The sequence below is a fragment of the Ovis canadensis genome, chromosome 15 (genome assembly GCF_042477335.2).
Source record: "Ovis canadensis isolate MfBH-ARS-UI-01 breed Bighorn chromosome 15, ARS-UI_OviCan_v2, whole genome shotgun sequence".
NCBI classification, from domain to species: domain Eukaryota; kingdom Metazoa; phylum Chordata; class Mammalia; order Artiodactyla; family Bovidae; genus Ovis; species Ovis canadensis.
Window position 1 is genome coordinate 61,705,469 of NC_091259.1, and position 11,799 is coordinate 61,717,267.

Below are 11,799 nucleotides of genomic sequence, written 5' to 3' on the forward strand. Positions count from 1 at the left end.
AATCACAGCCGCCCATAGTACCACATCCTCTGGCTCTGATGCTGTGGTCTCCTCCCCTACCTTCCAGGGTCACAAAGGACACTGCAGAAGGCTGGAGCTCTGGAAGCTCGGATACTCCACTCCCCTCCCCATAGACCCAGGGAAACAGGACCACAGACGGGTCTGATTCACCCCAAGTCATACAGCCAGCCAGTGCAGGGTCCAGGGCCCCCTGCTCAGCCCAGCACTGCCCTTCCCTAGCCCTGGGAAGAAGGACCCTTTCCAGGCTTTTCACATGTGCAGTTTGCTCTCGAGGTACTTGGGTGGAGTTGAAGAGGCAGGACATCTAAGAGCTGCTGTGCTGTCTGCTCAGTCGCAGATAACAGCGCACTCCTGACTTCTCCCACCATCTAGCTGTGTGACCTTGGGCAAGACAAGGAGCCTTTCTGAGCCCTAGTTTCTGAGGCATAACAGTAGCTTCCTCCCAGAGTTGTGAATGAGAGGGTCTGTAAAACAGCACCGTGTCTAGCTCAGAACAAGTACTCAAGAGCATTAGCAATTGCTCATATCACCATCACAGTAGTAGTAAATGAGTATGTGGATGCATATTACCAACTGTAAAGTGGGATGCAATGGTAGGAATTGTTTATACTATTACTATGAAGTGTGAAAGATTTAGAGGCAGTGTGACCAGAGGCTTGGGTAATCCAGGAATGTTTCTCGGTGGGGGGTGAGTGGGTGGGGGGAATTTATGTTCTGAATTGGGTCTTGACTGATGGGGAAGTGGGCAGAGCAGAGGATGGTATGGGTAATGGGGAAGAAAAGTGAAAGTGTTAGTTACTCAGTGTCTGACTCTCTGCGACCCCATGGTCTGGCCATGAACTTCTCCGGGCAAGAATACTGGAGTGGATTGCCATTCCCTTCTCCAGGGGATCTTCCTGACTCAGGGATCAAACCTGGGTCTCTTGCGTTGCAGGCAGATTCTCTACCATTTGAGCTATCAGGGAAGCCCATGGATGATGGGAGGAACCCCATAAACAAAGGGGCCACACACGATGTGTTTAGGAAACAGTGGTGAGCAATGACCAGGGGTCCATGCAGTGGCTTTGGTGGGCAAGACCTTGAATGCACGAAGAGGTCTAGTCTCCATCTTACTGGTAAGAAGGAGTCACAGAGGGTTCTCAATGGGGCCCTGTGACGCTTTCTGCAGTGTGAATTCTGTCTGGCATTCAAGGGTCTCCACCATCTGGCCACCCACCCCACTTATTCACACCCCTCTCTGACTCCACAGATTCATCACCACTCTAAGTTCTCCCCACCTCCCTGCTTATTACACCGGCTCATCTTTCTCGCCATTAGACCACCTTGTGGCTCACATTCACAGTGAGGCACTCTTTCATTAAATGCCTATCAGGCTATCTTTATGTATATGACCTCACAGTTACCTGTAGCTAACCTCATTTTACAGAGGAGGGAGCAGAGGCCTGACCGGGCAGGTGCCTTGCTCACAGTCACACAATAAGTAAGTGGCACAGCCAGAATTCAACCTTGAGCTGATGTTAGGACCGCTATTCTCTACAGCAAGTTGCCTCTAGCCCCTGTCTAGACACCTTTCTCCTTGATAAAGCCTTCCGGGTTACTCTGGTCCCCAAGAGCCTCTCCCAGCCACCCCTCCTGACCCATTTGGCATCAGGGGCCCAACAGCTTGATACTTGTTCGTCTAGCTTGGTTTCCATTGTTTCCTGCAGGCCCACCTTGCTCCCTTTAAGAGAGCTGGAGTTGATAACAGGGCACTCTTTTCCTGTCGCCCCTTTCTGCCGTATCTAAGACTTGATCTAGCACTGACAGGGACAACCTGCATCCTCTGGTGGGGTTCAGAAACCCAGCTGAACACAGAGCAATCAATTTCTCCAAGCTGCCTCCCAGCAAGGGTAGCCATAAATTATTTACTGCACCTTTGTGGCTAGGGAGGCCAGACAATGGGACAGAGGGAATGAACACCCACTCCCCCTGACCCTGAAGGGAGCCACCAGCCCTGAGGTGAGGGATCAGAACCCAAAGCCCCCTTTGCCAGGGCCCCCAAGCAGATTCAAAAGGGTTATAGGATGAAGGCGGTGGCCCAGAGGTGCCTGACCCTTACAGCTGAGCAAATCCAGGTCTGTGAACCTGCAACAGTAGCCTCCATTCCTACCCAAGGCAAGTCTGAGAATTTCTCTGGCTTTCCTGGTCAAAAATTCAAGCTTCCTTTTCTTACAGGGAAGGAGATAGCTATCTGGCCACGTGCTGTATATTTATATCTCATTTAAACCTCACAACAACCTTGTAAAAGAGGAGTTCTAATTCACAGAGAAGCAGCTGGGGCTCAGAGGAGTGAAGTGACTTGCCCAACACCACATGGCCAGTGGGAGGAATCAGAGCAGATTTCTGCTGCCTGGTGTGACTCACTGCTGTCTGCCCGTGCACTCAGCCCGCCCCATTGAGTGCTAGTCCCCACAATCCCTTCTCCATCCGGACACCTTCCAGGGCATCTGGTACGCAGTCAGCACTCAGTTCCTGAAGCAAACTCAAAGGCTCTGTGCAGATGGTTTGACCTCTCTGAGCCTCAGTTTCCCACACAAGGTAGCCATTAGCAACAAGCCCTGTCTCGGCAAACACCACTCTTTAGCACTTGACAGTCGGCTGGACGAGACAGCCCTATTCTCTGAGCAGGTAACATATCACCTGCCTTGACTCCAGTTTACAGGTGAGGCGTGGAGCCACGGATGCATCCAAGAGGCCCCTGGGGGGCACCCCAGCCTCTTCTGCCTCACTCTGTGTTCCAGATCCTTTCTACTCCACCATGAAATGAGATCACAGGTGTGAGATTATCTCACCAAAGAGGAGCTTTGTTTAGATGCGGGATTATTATGAGCATTTGAACCCCCAGGGAAGGTAGGGGCTGGGAATCCCAAGCCCCTCCAATCACTTTCTCTTCCAGTTCCCCTAAACACTCACCCTCAGAGACTGAGAGCTTCCTGTCTTCAGCTGACTGCTCCACCCTCCCCTACCTCCCAGGGGCTTTCCAAGGTGGTTTCCCCTCAACTCTAGGAAGCTGGGCACAGCAGGGGTTAACTAGTCCCAGCCAAGGCCACCAGGGCTCTTATTGAGGCTACGTTCCCTCCCTACCAAGAACAAGAGCCCACGGAGTCCACGCCAAGCACTCTTTCACAACATCCCTCTCCATGCACAACCCCAGGAGGCAACAGGACCCCTGCCTGGGAATCCGGCCCCTGGGACTGTGCCCTTCGCCCCGGCAGCCCCAACCCTGGGAACCTGTGCAAACCCCTGCCCTCACGGACCAGAGGTGTCTTGCAGGTTCCCCTGACTCGGAGAGGCTGCGGTCAGACGTCAGGTCTGGGCCAGAGGCTGTGGGGCTGCTGGTCTGTCTCAGGCCCCAGCACCAACCACATGGATTCTCACAACAGCCTCATATGTGGTCACTGAGACCTTACATCAGGGGTGGGAAAACCCCAGCCACCCATCCAGAAGACGCTAACCAGGGAAGCGGAGTGGATGCCTTGCAGGATGTTTGCAAAGGTTTTTCTCAAGTGTAATTCTGGCTCAACCTGTCACTTGCTTTAGGACCTCAACAATTGGTACCCCCTTGTCCCCAGGCCTCAGTGTCCCCCTTTCCAATGTTAAGCATGTGCCCCGGGTGAGTGCTGAGGGCCTCATCTCCTTCAGCTCTGATAGGCTTTGACTTGGGGACCTCTATGGTGTGTTCTCCTAGCAGATAGGCAGCGTCTCAGGACCTCCTAGCCTCTTAGAGACGCTGGATCCTGGCACACAGGGGACGGGGCAGTTGTCAGGGAGGGAAGCTGTGAAACTGGTAAGCTTCCCACTTCTGCTCTCAACTCTGGGTCACCTTTCCTGGGAGGTGACATGACAGCGGGGTGGGAGGGAAAGAGGCCAGGAGAGACCACCTCCCAGCCTGAGGATCAGCTCTCCGCTGGCCCGGTGGCCCCACCTTGACACCGCCTCCTGCCTGGCAGCTATGCACTTCCTTTCTTTTCTTCTCCATTCTCTGCTCCTCTCCCTCTCCAGCCTAACACTCCTCCCCAGTCTCAGCACCAGGCTAAAAAAGAGCAGGGTCAATCAACCCTGATGAACCTCAGTTTCCCCATCTGTAAGCGCTCTTAACAGCACACAACACCTTTCATCACACGCAGTGGGAGTGAGCCATTTGAGGGATCCTTTGCGCAAGGGTGGGGCGCGGACCCGCACACAATGGGCGCTCAATAAGTGCCCGTTTTCTCCCCTTTTCTCCTCCCTTTCCCGCGCCCCACTCCTAGCCAGTTCCAGCTGCAGCTTACGCCCCTTGCACACCCGCAGGTGGCCCCGGAGCTGCCAGGATGGGGTCGGAGGCCGCCTTTGCTCGGCATCCGGGCTCTCACCTGCAGCTCTCGGCTCTCTCTTGTGTTCTCTTCGGGGCAAGCGTTCAGCCCCCTCGTCTGGGCGGCAGGAAGGTGGCAGCTTCGACTCGCAGCACCAACCCAGTCTGGCTCAGTCTGACTGTCCAGCCCTCCTGGGACCCCTCACGGGGATCTGGACCAGGCCGGGGCTTCCTGGACTTTCGCACGGATCCCAAGTCCGAAGTACCGTATCAGAGGAGGCAGAAGGTCCGGGTTTCGGGGAACCAGAGTCTGGAGGCGTCCGGACTCCTTTGCACTCAATCAGGGGGTTGGGGTGCACCCCGCCTTAACCCTGGCCGGAGGGCTGGGGGCTCCGACACACACTACAGAAAGGCTGCGAGCGAGCTCGTAACCCTGGAGCCGTATGGTGGGCGAGGAGCGTCCCGTCCCGGTGCACTGGATCTGGGTCGGGGGCTCGGGGCGTCCGGGCTACACGCCCCGGACCGCGGAGCAGGGAGCGTCCCGCCGGAACCCCGGGCTGGGGCAGGCGGGGCAGGGCAGGGCGCCGGCGAGGAGCGCGGAGCCGCGGCGGCCGGAGCCTGCGGGGAAGTCTTTCTAGGTCCGGACTCGGCTGGCTCTGCAATATGGGGCGGTCCACGGCGCGGCAGCTGACTCCAGAGCTCCGGGCCGCGGCTATACTTCCTCCTCTTTCCTCGGCTCGCTCGCTGCTCGCTCAATCCCGCGCCGCAGCCGCTGCCACCGCCGCTGTCATCCCCGCCGCCCACCCCCACTGGAGCTGCAGTCTGAGCCGGAGCCGAGCAGAGCCGGGGTAGCGCCGCTCAGTGCCTGAGCGCCTGCCAGCGCGGCCCCTCCCGAGTAGGGGCGGGACCAGTATGAGGCCCCGCCCACCCGAGCTACAAGCAAGGGGCGGGGCGAGCTCCAGATTCCGCCCCTACCCCCACCCGGCTCAGGTCCCGCGCCGTCGGGCAGCTGGAGCCAATCCGAGAGCGGGAAAAGAGCGGAACTCAGCCGAACGTGGACTCTACCTCGGAGAGGGCGGGGCCGAAGCGGAGAGGTGCAGCAGCAGACTGGACAAGGGAGGGCACGGTGGGGTGTGAAAGAGCTAAGCTGAGGGAGAGGGGAGCCTGGGGACCCGGATGGAAGTAGGAGTGGGCAGGGCTGGTTTATCTGAGACCGAGAGTAGGACAGTCAAGGGGTAGGAACAGGGGTCGGGGTGGGAAAAGGAACAGGATGGAAACTAGGGTAGTTAGCCTGGGGCGAGTGGAGTCCTCAGGAATAGTGAAGCCCTCGAGACTGGTGGGATACAGCCTCACAGCATCCTTCTCCCTCTCTGGCTTCTAAGGCTCAGTGTGAGATGAACTTGGATACTGTGAAATATTCAGGTTTCTGGAAGCAATGAAAAATAAGTTTTTGAAAATAAAGAGCTGGTCTTTCTTTAACATTTCCTCCTTCCCAGAGCCCATCTGCGGGGGAGGGGGACGGAATGGGGGGCGTCGTTGTTAGTTTTAAAAATAAGAAGCTAAAAGCAGAGGTTAGGTAGGGACAGCACACAGACATCTCAGTAGTATTGAGTTTCTGACCTGTACTCCCACCCCATCCATCCCCCAGAGCCTTGGAGTTGGAGCTGTGTCTGACTTATCTCTGGGCACTAGGTTCCCCGTACAGGGCGAGGCACAGAGCTAGTCTTGGAGGGTTTGGATGTATAATTGACTGAGTGTTGAACGTCCAGCAGGGGCCATGTAAAAGCCATTAATTGGCCTGGGGAGGGAAAGGATGGAGGCTACAGAGTACAGGTTTTCTGTAAGCCTCACCACCAACCTTGTACTGTAGGTACGCCATTTCACTGATGAGGCCACAAAGGCAGAGAGATGTCACCAAGTGATGTTCCCAAGACCATATAGCTGGCACAGGATTCCTTCCACTCATCACTGTCACATTCTAGGGCAAAGCTATGTGGCTCTAAACAGGTGACTTGATACCTCTTGAGCCTCTGGTGCCTCAACTGTAAAAGGGAAATAAAGATGTTGCTGTTTAGCAAGGACTGGACAGGCAGCAGGCTTCAGAGGATGGAGGGAAGGTCTTCCGGCAGAGGAAATAGCATGTGCAAAAGCATGGAGTCTGAAAGAACTCCTCTGGGGATCCCTTGCCTATTCTGAGGGGATTAGGAGAGGTTTCCCTCAGGGAGTGACAAGCAGACTCAGCCCAGAAATAGAGCCTGGTAGGCTGCAGTCCATGGGGTCGCTAAGAGTTGGACACGACTGAGCAACTTCACTTTCACTTTTCACTTTCATGCATTGGAGAAGGAAATGGCAACCCACTCCAGTGTTCTTGCCTGGAGAATCCCAGGGACAGGGGAGCCTCATGGGCTGAGGTCTATGGGGTCGCACAGAGTTGGACACGACTGAAGCGACTTAGCAGCAGTAGCAGCAGCAGCTTAGGAGGGAACCCTGGGGAACGGACAGTGCTCCGTCTTTGTAAAGGCCAGCCTGGACTAAATGCTGGAAGTGGGGGAGAGCACTGCTCTGTTGAATCCAGACAAGTTCAGGGTAGTTGGTGCTCGTAGAGAAGGAGCAGGAGAATGGATGGAAGAAGCAGATGGAGCTAGACAGGAGCAGGAGAATACTTTTTCCTTTTTTTCTCTTTCTTTGGCTGCACTGTGATCTCAGTTCCCCAACCAGGGATCAAGGCCAGACCCCCACAGTGAAAGCACTAAAGCATAACCCTGGACCACCAGGGAATTCCCCAGACTTTTTTTCTAAGGGCCAAGAACTCTATTAGAGTCTTGCTTCTGGCCCTGAACCCAACAGGTTTTTGCTGAGGCCCCAGCCTTGAAGCCCCTGATTCTTCTCTCACTGGTTATCAGAGGGGAGTCCTGGGATGTTTTAAAGCCAGGTCTTGATATGGGAAAGACAGATAGGGAAGCCAGATACCATGAAAACATTTAAAGCCCACAAGAGGCAGATGGTATGAAGAGTTGGAGTCCTCTGTGAGGCCTGGACCCAGAGCTCTGCCCCATCCCTCTTCAGAGTACACCTTAGAGTCTGGCTGGAGGAACAAGGAAAAGGGTGAGCAGAGGCTGAAGTCCAAGCTGTGTGTGGAAGTGGGGGGCGGGGGGAGAAGCAGGTGTTCTCTCCTAGCCAGTCCCAGGGGTAGGGGGTGGGGAGGTTGGCCCCAGGAAGCTAACACTGGTGGCTGTGGCTGGAGGGTTTGCAAGCTATTTTGCTAAGAAACCTTGTGACTGCTCCCTCTGCTCAGAACCTTCTGTGGTTCCCAGTTGCCAGCATGATCAAGACCTAGTTCCCTAGCCTGGTGTTCTGGTCCCTCTGTTGCTGCTCTCTGCCAACCCCACCGGCTTTACCTCCCAATCACTCCCCTCTCCCCTCACACCACACTTCTCTCAGCTTCATCTATAAGCAGGATACGTCTCTCCCTTCATGTGGTTGCTCCTGCTTGTCTGGGAGCCATGTTCTCCCTTCCTCCTGAGTTAATTCCTATTTCCCTGCTGACCTGAAGGGAAGAAGCTTTGGGGCAAATGCCCATCTGTCCTCCTCGTTGCTGTATTCCCAGAGCCTAGTATAGTCTGGCACGTAGTATGTGCTCAGTAAATAATTGTTGAATGAATGCTCAGTCTTTCAAATCAAGTGTCTCCTCCTCTGAGAAGCCTTCCTTGGATTCTCATAGGAAGTCCACCTTCAGTCTGGAATGGCTTGGCTTGAAGGCTGCGTAATCAGGTATTTCATGTCTAGTTGGACCCACTGCGTCAGCAGTACCTCTGAGGCTGTGTGCCCCCATGCACCAGCACCCAGCAGAGAGCCTGGCACCCTTGTGAGACCTCAGCATTGGGAGATGAATGAGGCTCTCACAAAGCTGTTCTCTGGCCGCCCCTGCTGTGAGAGTCTCCAGAGTGGGGTCAGATGAGCAGAATGCCTGCATGAAAAGGAGGCTTTCAGCACAGACCCTCCATGATCCTTGAGGCCCCAGAGACAAGTGCCCAAGGTCAGCAGGAGGGGCGCAGCACACAGGACTCAGACGCCCACAGTTGCCCTCTAACTCCCCTCTCCGGGGAGGAAGTCTCCCGACCCAGGAGAATCAGGCCTTTCTGCAGCCAGAGAGGCTCACGACACGTGACAGAGGCACGGTCACAGTCACGGTGGCTTGTCTGAGGGTGATTGAATCTGAGCCCCCGGGGCTGACAGGAAAGGAGAGCCTTGTCAGCCTGGTGCCTGCTCCAAGGACCTTCACCCTCCTCACACTCTTCTTTTTTTCGGCCGTGTCTTTTGGCATGCAGGATCTTAGTTCCCCGACCAGGGGTCGAACTGTGCCCCCTGCCTCTTAACCACTGGACTGCCAGGGAAGTCCCCCTTCCCACATTCTTCTGACCTTTACTTTCTTCTGCAGTTTCAACTGTGTTGCAAGCGCCTTCCCAGTTGCAGTACAAATAAACATTCACTTTGATGCTTACATTTACATTAAAAATTCCACATTTTTCCCCTTGGTAGGGTGCCCCATGAGACCTGCTTTCAGTACACCGCTCCTGTGCGCCCACCGTGTGCAGGCACTGCGCTTGGTTCGGGTAGACACCACCCTCCTGCAGCTCACTGTCTGGTGTGGGATCAGCAGGCTCAGCTGAACTAGTTCACGCTCACAATACATCCTGCTTTCCTGCCTCTGCCAGCCTGGAACCCTTTCCCCAGGTCTCCCGCCTGCACGCGCCCCACTTGGCCACTGGACTTTGCTTCATCCCCCAAGGCCCAGGACGCAAGTTGACCTCTCTGAGAAGCCTGCCCGACTCCCCTAGCGGGGAGCACAGCATCATCAAACGGAGCTGGTGATGCTGCAGGCTCTTTGTGCCTCTCCTGGGGCTCTGATCTACTTAGATGTTGGCTGTTTATGGGTCGGTTTTCTCACTGGAGTGTGAGCTTCTAGAGGGCAAAGAATGGAATCTTGTTTCTCTGTGCCCCCTGCCTGTGCTCATTCCACATTTACCAATAGTTCTTCCTAAAAAGAAAGAAAGAGTACTAAAAATAAAATTTTACTTATTTTTTCCTATTTATGTATTAATATATTTATGTATTATTCCTATTTTATTTAATTTTTTTGGCCACACCATGCATCATCTGGGATCTTAGTTCCCCAACCAGGGATCAAACCCAAAACCCCTGCATTGGAAGCACAGAGCTTTAACCGCTGAACAGCCAGGCAAGTCTCTTACCAATAATTCTTAGGCTGGATGAAGTCTCAGATGAAATATTGGGCATCCAGGGATATGACAGTCAGGGAGGGACCGCCTGAACATCAAGGAATCCCAGTCCCAGGCTGTCTGTAGTAGCCACGTGTACAGAGTGTGCCTTGAACGTGGAGGAGGTTGCGTGATTCAGTGGGGGCGAGGGGAGCAGGGGGTTTGAGGTGGGTTCACTGAGAAGGTGACACTTGAGGTAGAGGGGACGTTGAGCCCAAAAGCATGAAAGTGGAAACTAACAGGTGATGGGTGAGGAGTTCAGTGCGTTTGGAGGAGCAGGAATGACACAGGAAGGAAGAAATTGAGGGCACAGCTAGAGCACAGACTCTGGACCCACATGGCCAGGGTTTGAAGTCCGGCTCTGCCATCACCAACTCACCATTGCTCTGCGCCCTGGTCCCGCATCTGTACAGTGAGGCTTATACAACTACCTACATTGTAGTCTATCTGGGATTAAAAAGAGTTAACTTCTATCAAAGCTTAGGGTAGTGTTGGTACATGATAAGCCTCACTGTGAGTGTCTGATAAACAGGATGGAGCTGGAGGGGCCAGCAGAGGCCGTGTTAGGTGGGGCTGTGAGTTTGGCCTTTATATCCAGAGGGCACCAGAACGTTAGCAGAGGGGGAATGTCACTCCTCCCAGCCTGTGAACACCCAGCTGGCCCCCAGCCGTGCCTGCTGCTCCTCTTCCCCAGCCTTCCGGTGCCCTCAGTGGCCCTATGGCATCAGTCGACTTATATCGAAAGTCTCACTTATAGTGAGACTGTAGGGGCTAGGGCCACCCCCACCCTGACATACAGGAAGAAACGTTGTCGTTCAGTCTCTGAGTCATGTCTAACTCTTTGCAACCCCATGGACTGTAGCATGCCAGGCTCCCCTGTCCTTCACTATCTCCCAGAGTCTGCTCAGATTCATCTCCGTTGAGTTGGTGATATTATCTAACCATCCTATCCTCTGGGGCTTCCCCGGTGGCTCAGTGGTAAAGAATCTGCCTGCCAATGCAGGAGATGCCAGTTCGATCCCTGGGTTGGGAAGATTTCCTGGAGAAGGAAATGGCGACCCACTCCAGTATTCTTGCCTGGGAAATCCCATGGACAGAGGATCCTGGTGGGCTACAGTCCATGGGGTGAAAAAGGATTGGACACGACTTAGTGATTGAATAACAGCAGAGCCTGTATTACACTGAATGGCCTGCCTTGTTATGCTCAGTATCTGATATGATAGTGAATATGTTGAACCTAAGATCATTGCCAGATCTAGAGAAAATTCTCTGACTTGTTGAGGAAAGTTTATGGCCCAATTAATTGCCAAAGGTGGTCAAGGAGGGGCCCAGGTCCCATGGGCAGGGCCTTGTATCCAGGCCCTGGCTGGGCTGAACGGACGTTGGGACTGGATCCAAAGGTGTATTGAGTGGAGAATGGGCGAGAGGAACAAAGTCCGGTGCCAGAACTGGAGGTGAAGTTGGACATAGGGCACTTGAGGCCTGAAGCAACAGACTCCGCCGGAGCCAGACACGCATCCTGGCCTGGGCATCACCCACTCTATGTCTAGGCTTCTCCATGAGTGAAGTGGAGATGAGAAGAGTGGCCCCTTGAAGCTGAAGCAGATGGAAGGAGAGGCGGCAGGGGGACTTGTCACATTTGTCACTGAGTTTGGTTTCTCTGCTGAGGGCAGAGGGGATCCCTGGGGAGGGTCTAAGCAGGGGTAACAAGATCGAGTTTGCTCTTCCGAGCTTGCACTGGTCACTGTCTGGAGAAGAGATGGAAGCAAGGAGGCTGGCTGGGGACTGTTTTGAGAGTCCGGGTGACAAGGAGAGAGGAGGGTCCGATTTGGGCCCCTGTTGTGGGGCAGGGGTGGGAGGTCAGGAACACTTTGGGGAAAGGGGGGAGAGGCAGGCCACTGATGGTGTCTCTGAAGGGCAAAGGAGAGAGACCGTGAGAGGGATCCAGAGCTCAGGAGAGGGGCTGGGCCCGAGGTTACAGCCTGAGACAGGGAGGAGAGGGTCAGCGGCCCCACGGAAGGAGTGTGAAACTCACGGCGAGAGGGTTGGGCAGGGAATGGGGCCCAGGAAAGAGCCAGAGAGGGACTGGTCAGAGAAGGGAGGAGGGAACGGGGGAATCAAACACTGAGAGGAGAGTGAGCAGAAGGGAGAGGTTAGCAGGGCCAGAAG

At 54.7% G+C, this 11,799-nt stretch overlaps 1 protein-coding gene across 4 annotated transcripts in view; it reads right to left on the reverse strand.

The window, feature by feature from the left end:
* GDPD5 (glycerophosphodiester phosphodiesterase domain containing 5) overlaps window positions 1-5,244 on the reverse strand; it is an 88,674-nt gene extending 83,430 nt beyond the window's left edge. Inside the window, exon 1 of one of the 4 annotated variants that reach the window (XM_069553141.1) lies at window positions 4,413-5,244. The gene's annotated coding sequence lies outside the window, so the exon portion shown is untranslated. The remainder of the gene's footprint in view (window positions 1-4,412) is intronic. The other 3 variants (XM_069553142.1, XM_069553147.1, XM_069553146.1) reach the window with 3 other exon arrangements.
* Between the last annotated feature and the right edge of the window lie 6,555 nt (window positions 5,245-11,799).